This window comes from Chionomys nivalis, chromosome 1 (genome assembly GCF_950005125.1).
Source record: "Chionomys nivalis chromosome 1, mChiNiv1.1, whole genome shotgun sequence".
Classification (NCBI taxonomy): Eukaryota; Metazoa; Chordata; class Mammalia; order Rodentia; family Cricetidae; genus Chionomys; species Chionomys nivalis.
The window spans coordinates 184,071,146-184,083,757 of NC_080086.1; positions in this window are offsets into that span (position 1 = coordinate 184,071,146).

Here is a 12,612-nt window from a genome sequence, read left to right on the forward strand (position 1 = left end):
AGAGTAGACATATTCTGAGTTAAGAAGAGAGTGATGACACAGTTTGCTTTTTTTTTTTTTTTTTTTTTTTGTTTCCTGGAGCCCATAAAGTGGTTTTATATAACACAAGATCTAACATGATCTTGCTGAAGCATGACAAACTAGCTTTTGATTTAGAGTTACCCTTTAATGAGTGTGTTTAATGTGAGTGCTGATGCTTCCCTGTGAGGCCTCCAAGAAGTAATTCAACAAGCCAAAGACCTAAGCGAGAAGATGCTCAGGACATCTGCCTTGCCTTCTCAGACACGCTGCTACTCCTGTCATGTCAGTGCTTAGTCCTCCCGTAGCAGAGACACCAACGCATGAAGACCAGGGCAAACTGCATAGCCAAGTCCTGATTTATTTTATTTTCTGTTGCTGTAATGATATACGCTTACCAAAAGCCATTTAAGGGTTTGTTTCAAGTTATGAATTGAAGTCCATCACTGAGACCAATCATGCTAGAAACACAAGGCAGGAACCTGGAGGCAAGCAGCAAGGAAGAATACTGATTCCTGGTAGGTTCACTGGTGTAACATGAAGCAATCTGCTTGTTTGGGTTTCTGTCCCACCCGGTACCCCACAACTGTTTATCCCCAAAGAAAATCACATATAGGTCTCCATAAATTATAAGCTGATAGGCCCATTAGCTCTAGCCTCTCACTGGCTAACTCTCACATCTTGATTAACCCATTTTTCTGATCTATGTTAGCCATGTGGTTCAGTACCTTTTTCAGTGGGACAGATCACATCTGGCTGCTTCAGTGATCTGGGCAGGAGTGGGAGGAATCAACGTTCTCCTTCCCAGAATTCTCCTGTTCTCATTACATCCTGCCTGGCCAATCAGCGTTTATTTAAAACATGATTGACAGAATACAGACAATTCTCCCACACCACACTGGTTCCTGTTCTATACCCCAGAACCACTTGTCTAGTGATGCTGCAACACACAGTAAACTGAGACCTCACTTAAAAAATTAAAAAAAATAAAAAGCCCTGTAGGAACCAAAAAGTACCTATTTACTGTTGCACAAACTTCTCCTGGAGAGACATAAACAAACACTCGCCCAGAGGGGAAAATAATGATAGATCAAAGTAACTCTGGGTATGTTTAGGTGTTGAAAACAATGACAAAAAAGGCAGATGAAGAGACTAATCATGATAGAGGGTAAGAACCAGCTTCTCCATGGGTTTGGATTCCCAGATAAACAGATTTGCATATTGAATAACGGCCTCTATATTATTTAATATTTTTTATGAACTTAACATTTTGGATAAATTAACTGACAGTTAATTAAGATAGCCCAAGCAAGGTGTGGAAGTACATGCCTTTAATCCCAGCATTCTGAAGGCACAGGCAGACAGATCTCTACGTGGTCAATGCTGGCACAGTCTACATAGGAAGACACTGTCTTAAACCAAACAGAAAAGAACAAGAAAGCCCCCACAGAGAGGCCCACAGGGGAAAAATTGGTCTAGACAATTTCTCAATAAAGACTTTCCTCTCAGATGGCTTTACACAATTAAAGCTGACCAGGACAGCTTCCCAGGAGCCAGACTACTTACCCAGGTAGTTTCAAGCCCTGGAGGGAAGATTCAGCATGGAGTGAGTTACAGCTGGTGCAAAAAAGAGACAAGGAGAACCATGAAGGAAAGGCAGGAGCTGTAATTCCTAGAAATCAGGAAAAGGACAGAGGTGCAGCTGAGTCACAAAGGAGCAAGGCAGAATAAACAAAGCCACTCAAACAGCAGAAAACCCAACACGGGGGGGGGGGGGATTCACTTTCTGGTGTGGGCTCAAGGCAACCACCTATAGCACAGTTGCAAGTCCAGAAGAGGCAGACCAGATATGGTAGGAAAAGGCACCTAACATTTCTCCTGGAAATGCATTCAGTGGTTGAATATATAGCATGCCTATATGGTTCCCCCACAAAAAAACAAACAGATTTGCATATTGAATAATGGTCTCTATATTATTTAATATTCTTTATGAACTTAACATTTTGGATAACACTTGTCCTCGTCTCCTGATAAATTCTTCTAGTAAGTTTTAAACCAGTTCACCATAAATAATGGAATCTGTTCCTCATTTAAGTTAGACTAAATATTTTTCTTCTTCTAAAATCTCTCTCTCTCTCTCTCTCTCTCTCTCTCTCTCTGTCTCTCTCGGTGTGTATGTGTGTGTGTGTGTGTTATTTTTAACAGATTAGATCATGATTAGGATTCACAATTACAGACTAGTGACATTATTCTTTATGGCAGGCAAAAGAATGACTTTTTTTTCAAGAAGAAAAACATAAATGTGGGTGAAGATCCTACTGTGCTTCCATCTAAACTTGATTAAATTCAATTTATTTTTGTAAATTGAATTCAAGGATATGAGAAAAATATTAAAAAAACTTCTTGACTGTTAAGGGTGGGTCTCAAGCAATAAGAAAACCAAATTAATGCACAGTTGTATGTTTCCAGATGACATGCGGTGTGGATGTTTGGTATTTCAGAAGCTGGAGATGGAGAAACAACTTTTAAAGTGACGTCTGGAGCCTGAGTCCCAGAGAAATGAAAGTAAAGTCTTTGCATCTCTTTTTCTCAAAGTTTGGTTATGAAACCAGAAGGAAAGTACAAAAGGTCTTTGCTAACCAGTTCTGAGCATTTGGTGCTCTTGCAATAAATCGTATCTGTAGGACATTTTTCTTATTCAAATTCTAAGAATTCAAGCATATGGAGAAAACCACTCTGATTAATGGAGAAAGTTAGAAAATCATATGGTAGTGAGGGAAAGATGCGGGCTTGTGTCTGCTCACACATTCGCCTGTCTACGGCGATAAAGTGAGAAGTATTCTATTAGGGCTACGTGCAGGGTCTTAATTCTCATGAAAGGTCACTCAAGTAATTTACAGTGCCAGCCTGTGTTGCTTGCTGGACGTATTTCCAGCCTGTCAACCAGCCTTCTGTCCTTTCTCATTCAACCACTTCTGAGTCGAGTGAATAGCTCTGCCAGCTTCATTTTTTTCTTAGCACAAATGTTTGTTCTTTTCTCAATGTGTCTAGATGTTCTTCTCTTTTGTAAAGCCTAACCTTGTAGGATTCTGGGCACATCATTGGAAATGCTCCATTATTGGAGACCACAGAACTTTAAGAGCAAATGGGTCAACCAATGCGTATGAAGTTGATCTAGTGACTGATGTGGTGTTGAATGTGAGCCTTGCTTTGGAGCAATTCAAAGAGAAGAGAATATAAAAATACAAGCATGATAAAAATCAGTGGTAAGCTCATGCTCACAGAGCAAAAATACTAGAAAGTTAAAACTGGATGCATAGCATGCAGCCAGCAGCTACCACCAAGCAACACAAAGCGTTTGAAGTCAGCATGCTATCTGGACCATTGTGCCATATTGTGCTGCATTCAACCTAACTGGTAGGAAAACGTTGGCTTTCTTGGATCTATGAAAATTAGCTTCCATGAAAAGAAATAAGTTCTTTTGTAAACAAAAATGCCTGACCCTAGTTCTGATAAACTCAATTCTACTTTAAACCAACCCTCTTATTTGGTCTGAAATGTAATTCGCTTCCAGAGTTGTGTTGTTTTTATTATAACAAACACAGCCAAGGGGCTCTTTTTCTGAAAGCGTATGTGTGAGTGTATATGTATGTGTGTGACTAGGATGTATGTGGTTGTAGTGTGTATGGCTTATGCACACACGTGTGCATGCAGAGGAGGGCATGGTTCTTGTTAGATCACTCCCTTCAGACAGGATCTCTCGCTGAACCTAGAGTTAGTTGGCAGCAAACAAGCTTTGTCTCACCTCTTGGCCATCTCACTAGCCCCTGGAGTTGCTTTTTAAAGTTTACATTATCATCAGTCCGTTGAAAATATTACTGGCAATGAGGCAGTTTCTAATCACACCAATCGTTGACACAGAAACCTCCAGAGATGAAGGAATGGAACTGCCACATTTTAAAAGCACAAGATTTGCAAATGATGTCAAGGCCAGCACCCTCTTTTTTATTTTGCTTTTAATATTGACAAATCATACGTGGGTAGTTGGTTGTTTCCAGCTGACATTGACAGTGGTCTCATCTGTGCCTCCCAGCGACCCAGGTTCAGAAGTGCACAGTCTGCACAAGTTCACAAGCTGGGAATGGGAAGCCTCTGCACATCAGTTACTACTCCTGATCTCATTGTCACCCTTCCAAGAGGTAACCAGAGAGAGCTGGCTGAAGCCAGGGAGCCAGCTAAGCTGTGCTAGGCATCCCAGAAGTCCCTGAAGGCATTGGAGTGTGTTGTACTATGTCCAGTTTTAACAGATGGATACACTGAGGGACGTCAAATATGGAACATCGCACCTGGACACCCTTTCGCTTCCTCTTCACAATGGCCAGAGTCCTCGGCCCCTCACAGCCCTCTTCCTCTCCTCCATTGCTCCGTTTCACTTGCAGAGGCGTCAGGCAAAACTCTCCCCATGAGAGACCTCTTGGAGCACACAGGGTCACAGCCTGGCTTTCTAGATGCCCTCTTTTGCTGACAGTTCTGCAGTTCAGAAAACAATCCCCAGTGACAAGATGGGGGTGGGGAAAAGAGATGGGGTGGGAGTGGGGGCTTCACATGGCAAGGAAGCAACAAGGACCTGAGGTGATGGCGTGGGAGGTCAGAAAGACATAGGAAGTCCTGGGGCAGAGCAGGGAATTGTGATAAGGGAGGCTTCATGACTTCTAACACTTTGTACTGTGCATTGTTCCTGCTTGTAAGGCGTTTTACTGATAATGTGTGTCCCTGTAGGGTCCCAACTTTTGACAAGATGACAGAAGCACAAAGAGCAAAAGGGACCCATTGAGTTTAATGTATACGATTTAATTCTGCAGTTCATCTACTGTGCGTAGACGCCACGCAGGAACTCTGAAAGCCGTGAGTGGGAGTGTGAATACAAGAAATGAAGAAAAATTGACTCCCATGCTCAACGATTCCATTCTCAACAGCCAGGAAGGCAGCTGGAAAGAACACAGAGCTCTGCTTTATCATCTCTTTATTTTCTTTAAGCATGCAATTGTATAACTAATTCACGTGGCTGGACTATTCTAGAAGTAACGCCGGCCACGCCAGGCTTGACTCTTTACATAAATATGCCGCACTGCACTCATGGGGCACAGAACTTGGGAAGAGGAAATGACACCCTTAAATTAAGAAGCCTCTGGAAATGTTGTGTTCCTCCCCAGAACTTATCAGGTAACCCAGCAACAGAAACATGATTGTGCCTATTTCCTTCTGTGACAATATGCAAAAGTCACCCCAGGACTCCCCGTCTCCTAGCAGGGAACATGGCAAAATCTCTGTGCTAAAGAACTAATCTACGCAGAACAAAATAAAGGCATTTGTGGTGAACAGTACTTTTATAAAAAGGTTGTCAATCAGTTTTCAGAAAGCGTGTGGTACGTGAATGCATCAGGAAAGGTTATTAGAAAGAAAGCTTCAGAAAATCTTTTGTGAATACAGATATTTTCTGTTGGCATAAAGGCCTTCACTTTTTGTTTTGAAATTCACCCTAGTCTGACTTTCTTTCCTTAGTTTTCTAATAGGAAAGTGTGTTTGCCACTTTGTGATGCTATTTTTATAATAAGTAATCCTTAAGGACCAAGAGTTGTCTGATTTAATTATAGGAACTTCCCTGAAGCTACAGGGGATGATTGCATCATTGCTGGGGCATGGGCAGGAGGGCAGCTCTCTGGGCCTTGGTCCCTGTGCCTTGTGTCACACTGTGGTGCTAAGGTGTGACTGCAGAGGTGCCTCACACACATATGGGTGGTTCTCTACAGCTCTTCTCATTGCCCTACGACAGGATGCATGGAGTCAACGCACTGGTTTCTCTTCAAATCTAAGAGCGGGGCAATGTGTCAAAGTGGAAGGCTCCGGTAGGAAATCTCTGGGATCTATTGGTCAATCCCCTTGGAAGATGTGAACCTAGGACTGGTTAAACTCAACATCTCTGAGCCTCGGTTTCTTACATCGAAAGTGAAGCAAACAGAGCCAGGGATACTGGCATACACCTGCAATTCTAGCAATTGGAAGGCTGAAGCAGGAGGATGGAAATTTTGAAGCCAGCCTGGGATACACAGCAAGACCTTGTCTTACACAAAAAAAAAAGAAAAGAAAAGTCAAGGGGTGAAGAAAAGAAGGAAAAAGGGAGGGAGAAAGGAGGTAAGGAAGGAAAAAAGAAAGGCAGGAAGGAAGGAAGATGAGCTAATAATACTACTTAATTTGAATGCTGTATGCATTGAATGAAGTTATATGCATAATTCCAGTCGTAATGGACCCTCTAGTTGCACCTGGGTGGTAACAGGTAGAATAATAGCTCCCAAAGATGCTTATATCTGACAGAATTTGAGTATTAGTTCTCTCCCTCAAAACTCATATCTAATTTAACCTTAATCCAAACATAGTGCTTGTGGCTGCTAGGAGCTAGGTAGGATAGGCAAAATCATTCACACAGAATCCCCATAATTGAATACTCACAATTTCTTTTGCAGAGGGAGAGGGATCCAAGAAGACACAGAATTCATCATCACAAAGATTCTTTGCATTTCCTCAGGCCATGGGCCAGAACTATGACCCAACATAAACCACCTTTGGTTTTGATAAACCCAGTCTGTGGTACTGTGTTCTCAGCAACAAAATGCAGACAACTACAACTTCTCGACTCTGGAATCCTGTGGATATTTTACCTCACATAGAAAATAGACCTTGCAAGCCGGGCGGTGGTGGCGCATGCCTTTAATCCCAGCACTTGGGAGGCAGAGGCAGGCGGATCTCTGTGAGTTCGAGACCAGCCTGGTCTACAAGAGCTAGCTCCAGGACAGGCTCCAAAACCACAGAGAAACCCTGTCTCGAAAAACCAAAAAAAAAAAAAAAAAAAAAAAAAAGAAGAAGAAAAGAAAATAGACCTTGCAGCTCTGGTTACGTTGGTGCTGTTGTGATGAGGACATCTTCCTGGATTATTAGGGTGAGTCCATCAAAGTCACAAAGCCCTTATAAGAAGGACAGATGAGACAGAGGGGAGAAGAATGTGAAAATGTTGTTTTGCTGGCTTTAAGTATAGAGAAACAAGGCCAAGGCCTCCAAAGAGTGAAAAGGGATGAGAACCGGATTCCCTTTGAGAGACTGCAGAAGGAATGCAGCCCTGCTGGTCCTTCAGAAATCACTTCTGATTTCCAAAGTCGGAAGAGAATAGGTTTCTGTGATTTTAGGCTACCCAGCTTATGCGATTTGTCACAGCAGCCCCTGGACACTGATGGACATTCTCGTGCTCTCGGCAGGAGATCAGTGGCTTCTCTGGCACACACCATCAGCTGCCACTGTACTCACTCTGCTATTCCTCTCCCGCTGTTGCGGCTCGACAGAGGGCTGTGCTCTGTCTCGATGAGACCAGGACATTTAGGAGACAGAGCTCATCGTAGTTCTTTGTTCTAAGAAGTGCCTGGCACACGGTAGGTGCTCAAATGATGTCTGAGATGCATAATTAATCCAGTAAAACTCTGGTTTTCTATGATTCTTGCACACCATGCCTGCCTGGAACAAGGCGCAGGGCAAAAGCTACATCACAAATACCTTCCAGGGGCAGCTGAAGTACTGTTCTCCTCTGCCCTTGAGGTGAAAGTGAGAAAGCATTGTCTGCTTATCCACTCCCCATGGCATGATGAAAAATGATACACTGTGGGGTGTCTCAACGATGTCTAAGCTGTAAAAATGCATTCTTTTTCTTCAAAGATCAAGGATGCTGTCTTCTCACCCCATTTATAGTGGTCTACAGAGCCTACATCAGGACCTTCACGTCCACAAATACCATTTTCGATATAACATATCTTTAGGACTAAGAGATTAGCATTCCTATTTCTGGTAGCAGACAAGTGTTAACTGCAGAGCTGGAATTTCATGGACAGCTTCCATTCGTATTTCTGGGGCTTTCTGTTTCTTTAGATGGGGCTCTGTTGCCTCTGCTAAATTCTCACCGGCTTCCCCATTACCTGACTGCAAGACCTTCGTTTTGGCCAACTCTCATAGTTATGTCAATGAGGTTGCCTATCACTAATACATGTATTTTTTTTTTTTTTTACTTTATCTCTATTGCTTGGAGTGTCCCAGGATTATTGCTCGTTAGCCAATTCATTCGTTGTATTGTTACTGCTTTCACCGGAAGAGCTGACTGCTCTAATCTACGGGGCAGTGTATTCCTGGAATTTGCTGACACTGATGTCAGCAGTGGAGGAGACCAAAGCCATCTACATCTACTGCTGGCCTCCCACTTTGATTCCCTAATTATTCACTGGTCTGTTAATTCATTAAATGGTTGCTAAGCACGTGCCATCTGCTTAATCCAGGGGATAGATAGTAAGTCAGACCCATCCCCGTCTTAATGAATCGGACAGTCCAGAAAGAGATAAAGACAGCAAGTGGTGAGCACACTGAGCCTACAAGAGAGAAAAACAGGAATCTAACAAAAGCAAAACCTCTTAGAGTTCAGCGATTATCTAATTAGCAGCCACTTTGTACAAGAGGTGTTTTATTAGATGCAAGGATTTTGACAGACAATAAGACTAAGTGTTCCCAAACTTCTAGAATGTATGCTCTCTTAGGGGACTGGGAAGCAACAAACAAACATTGTATCAAAAGCTCTGATGAAGAAAAGACAGGATGAAAGAAATGGTGCATGGTGGTAACAGAAAGTCACCCAAGGAGATCCTCGCTTCACTGGCCTCTTCCCAGGCTTATTGGGAAGCAGAAATGCCCCTAAATGTTCAGGCAATTCACAGTCATCTGTAATCCAGCTCCAGGGCATCTAATATCCTCTTCTGGCCTCCACCGCACTTAAACACATAGGTATACACACAGACACACTCACACACAGACACACACAGACTCACATGCACATACATAAATAAAAATAAAAAGGCAATAAAATATATCTTTTAAAAAGTAAACAGCTATCAGACAAGAGAGGAAAAGTTACTTTTGAGAAAAAAATTAAAGTGAAATCTGAGTGGTAAAATGAGAGATAAAATATTTCCTGATCTCTTGAGAAACTGCTCCCAAGATAAATTCCTTCCATGTTCATTTGAAGGTGACCAAGTGTGGAGACCCAGATAAAAGAATCCTGTGATGCATGAATGAGAGATGTGTTTGGGTAGACACGTAGACATAGCAGATGTTTGTTAAACTCTTCTTTCATAAATGTCTATAGGTTGATGTAGTGTGAATCCATGAGAGTCCGGCGAAAGTTCCCAAGAATTTATTTCCGTATAAAATAGGGGTAAACTTATAAGTTTACAAGTTGCCAAACAGGCAGACAAGACCACACCTTTGGGCTTGTTGTCCCAAAAGTCATTGACTAAATGGATCAAAATCCCAAAACAGGTAAAGCCATAAGAACAGGAACCTGTGAACTTTGACTACTGCTCACCTTAAGGAGCTGGAATCTACGTCTTAGTGCCTGACCCTTTAGCCAGTTATGTTTATGCTTCCAAATCCAGGACAGACGCCGTCTCTCACGTATGCCCTTCTCTAAGAAATACCTTGCCAATCAAAAACCATGGATTGCTTCCTCCTGTGTTCTGTATTCCTATGAACCTGTAGCTGTAATCTTCACAAAATTGTAGCTACTCGATGATTTGTCCCCTTGAAACAGCTAAGGCTTATTCAGGCCTTATTCCCCACACTTTTCCAGCTCTTCCCAACCTTTCTTCATGATAAGAAAGACCTGGAGGCATTTATTAAGTATCTGGACCATCCTTACTCTCTCTGCAGGTTGACTGTTGTTCTGGGTTACATCTTTCTAATCTGTTGTCCCAATTGGTATCCCAGGTGATCTTTATCAGAAAAAAAAAGGAAGCATCTGTACATAGTTCATCCAAAAAAATGTAACTGAGTATAAAAACTTAGAGATGAATGAAGCCCTCTCATGCAGATTAATGATCCAATAAATACAGTAGTCCAGAACTCCATGGCTCCCGATGTTGATGACATTAAGAAAATGTAAATATAATGAGTCATTGCACTTGCTAGGGTATGAGCAGGATAAATAAGCTGAGAGTTGCTGTTGATAATGTTGCCTAAACGCTTTGGGTATACATTAAGCCATGTTTTCACCTACATAATTTTTCCTTGCAGGGAATATTTGGCAGTGTCAAAGACATTAGTTATAAAATCTATAGAATAGAAGCCCAGATGCTAATATACATTCTACAGGGTCAGTCATCCTCAAGGAAAGGCTGTCTGTCCCCAAATGTCTGTCTTCTTGTGGTGGAGAAGCTTATCTAGAGGCTTTTAGCAATCCTGATACAGGGGCCACTCCCCATACCAATTGCCTAAGAGCATCTGCAAAAGAGAGAGCTGGGTATCAGTATTCTATAAAGCTCCCAGAGAGGTCAGTTTACACCCAGACCTGAGAAGCATCATAGTCATATAAGACACTAGGAAAAGATGGAGATTCTAGAACTTGGCATTAGGTTGAGGTTTGCGACATGCTCACTGGGAAATAAGTCATCTAGCCTCCAAGTTTCTTTTACTTCACCTGTAAAATAGAATAACGCCAACATCAGATGGTTACTATAGCGATTTAAAGGATAATGCAAGTGTCGGTACTTAGTAACTATAAAAATATAAGGTATCATTACTGCTCCCTGTTTGGGCAGCGTTCCAGGTGGCAGAACTGGGTAGGTAACTTGTGCAACATCACAAATAAGTTTCAGCCTGTAAATTTGGCTTTGCATTTTTTTTTTTTTTTTTTTTTTTTTTTTTTTTTTTTTTTGCCTAAGATACATTGTGCGTGTGCCAAAGAAAGGAGAAAGCACGCACACTTAAGTGCACTTTTAAATGTATGGAATAGTCTTCTCCTCCCTCTTCTCATTTGTTCTGTTTCATATCCTTAAATTCATATAAGGTTTAATAAAGCAATTCCTGTGGCTTTTGAAAAAATAAAAATATTTCCCGCATGTTCAGTTCTCCGATGAGAAGTCTAACAGCAGTGCACTCTTGGAATAGAGCCGCTAATGATTTTGTATAGCTGAAGTTGAAATTAACAGGAGGAGAAGCTGGGGCCAGTGAGAAGGCTCAGAGGGTAAAGGGTAAATCACCATGCCTGATGATTTAAATTCAGTCAATATGGTGGGAGGGGAGAACTGAATCCTTCAGGTTGTCCTAAACATGTACTTGTCCCACTTCCCAATAAGGGAAAATTGTTTTAAAAAATTAAAAATTTAAAAATAGAAGAGGCACCCAAATGGTGTAGCATGGAACACGGGTTCAGATTGATGAGTTAAGACTAAGCATCATTTAACATGGTATTTCTAAAGAATGTGGTCCATGAAACAGCAGCGTCCACATCAGTCAGGTTGCTGTTACAAATGCAGAATCTGAGGATCTATCTGACACTCCAAGTTCAAATTTTAATAATTTAATAAGCTCCCATAGTGAATCGTAGGCACATTAAGTTGACAAAGCATTATGCTAGAAATCCTACATGGAAAATTAGACAGTTCTCCCAAACATCAACTATGCACTGGTCCTCCCAATCCATGCTACCTTAATTGCTTGCATTTCTCAAATAGAGTTAGATGATTGCCAAATGCACGCAGAGAAAGGCCATCGATTAGCAATTGGGCTGTGAGGTGCCATTGTAGATTGTCAGGTAAAGATCTGCAGGATTTCCTTCATGGGTGTAGCCAAAAGATAATCATTCTTTTGTTTCTTGTTCCATTCAGTCACCACTTGAGATACAATATTTCTATTTTCATTATCAAATAAATAAAACAAAAACAAAAAACGTTTGGCAATAAACAGGTTAATTCATGGGCTGAAAAACTGGTTTGTTTTGTGCTGAGAGAACTCATCCTTCTTGCTGAGAGAGGCAGTTAATCAGTGTATACAAACCTCTGATTGATGGGACTTAACTTCAAAAGATGCATGGTTTATTTCTCAATGAGAGTGGAGCGCCTATTTTCTGAGAAGCAGGCCTGGGAGGGCTGGCATATAGCTTTATGAAGGCCATCTTCCTTCATTTTTTCTTTCACCTGCTTGGTTCTTTCGGTGTGGAATGTCTACAACCCTAGGCCTACAGCTTCTAACTGCAGATTCTCAGTCTCCTTTCAAGGACATGTTTGTGTTCATGGAAGAGCTTGTCCTACACAAAGACTATAAGCTGTAAAACAAATATTCTTCATGAACTTAAGGAAGAAAAGACCTTATTCAATGTGGTACTTGTGTCATAGTTGAATAGAGCACCATAATGGTCTAGCAGCAAAGAAAGGGTATTGGCATCAACAAAGACAAGTGAAGATTTATGCCGAAGGAGCAGCTTAGGGGTCACTGAATAGAAAATTACCAAGAGAGTACATCTCGGGTAAGCAGGCTAAACTAAACTAACAGCATTTTTGATGATGGTAGGCCAGGGTGAACAGGCCTTACCTGGAGGACAATGGAGACTATCAAGGGTGATCAGATGTAGAGGGAGATTCTGGTTAAACAGACATAGCAACATTCTTGTTAAAATTAGACTCTGCAGAGGTGAACATAGGAGTTCAAAGGTAAATCCTAGTCCAGGAGAGTTGA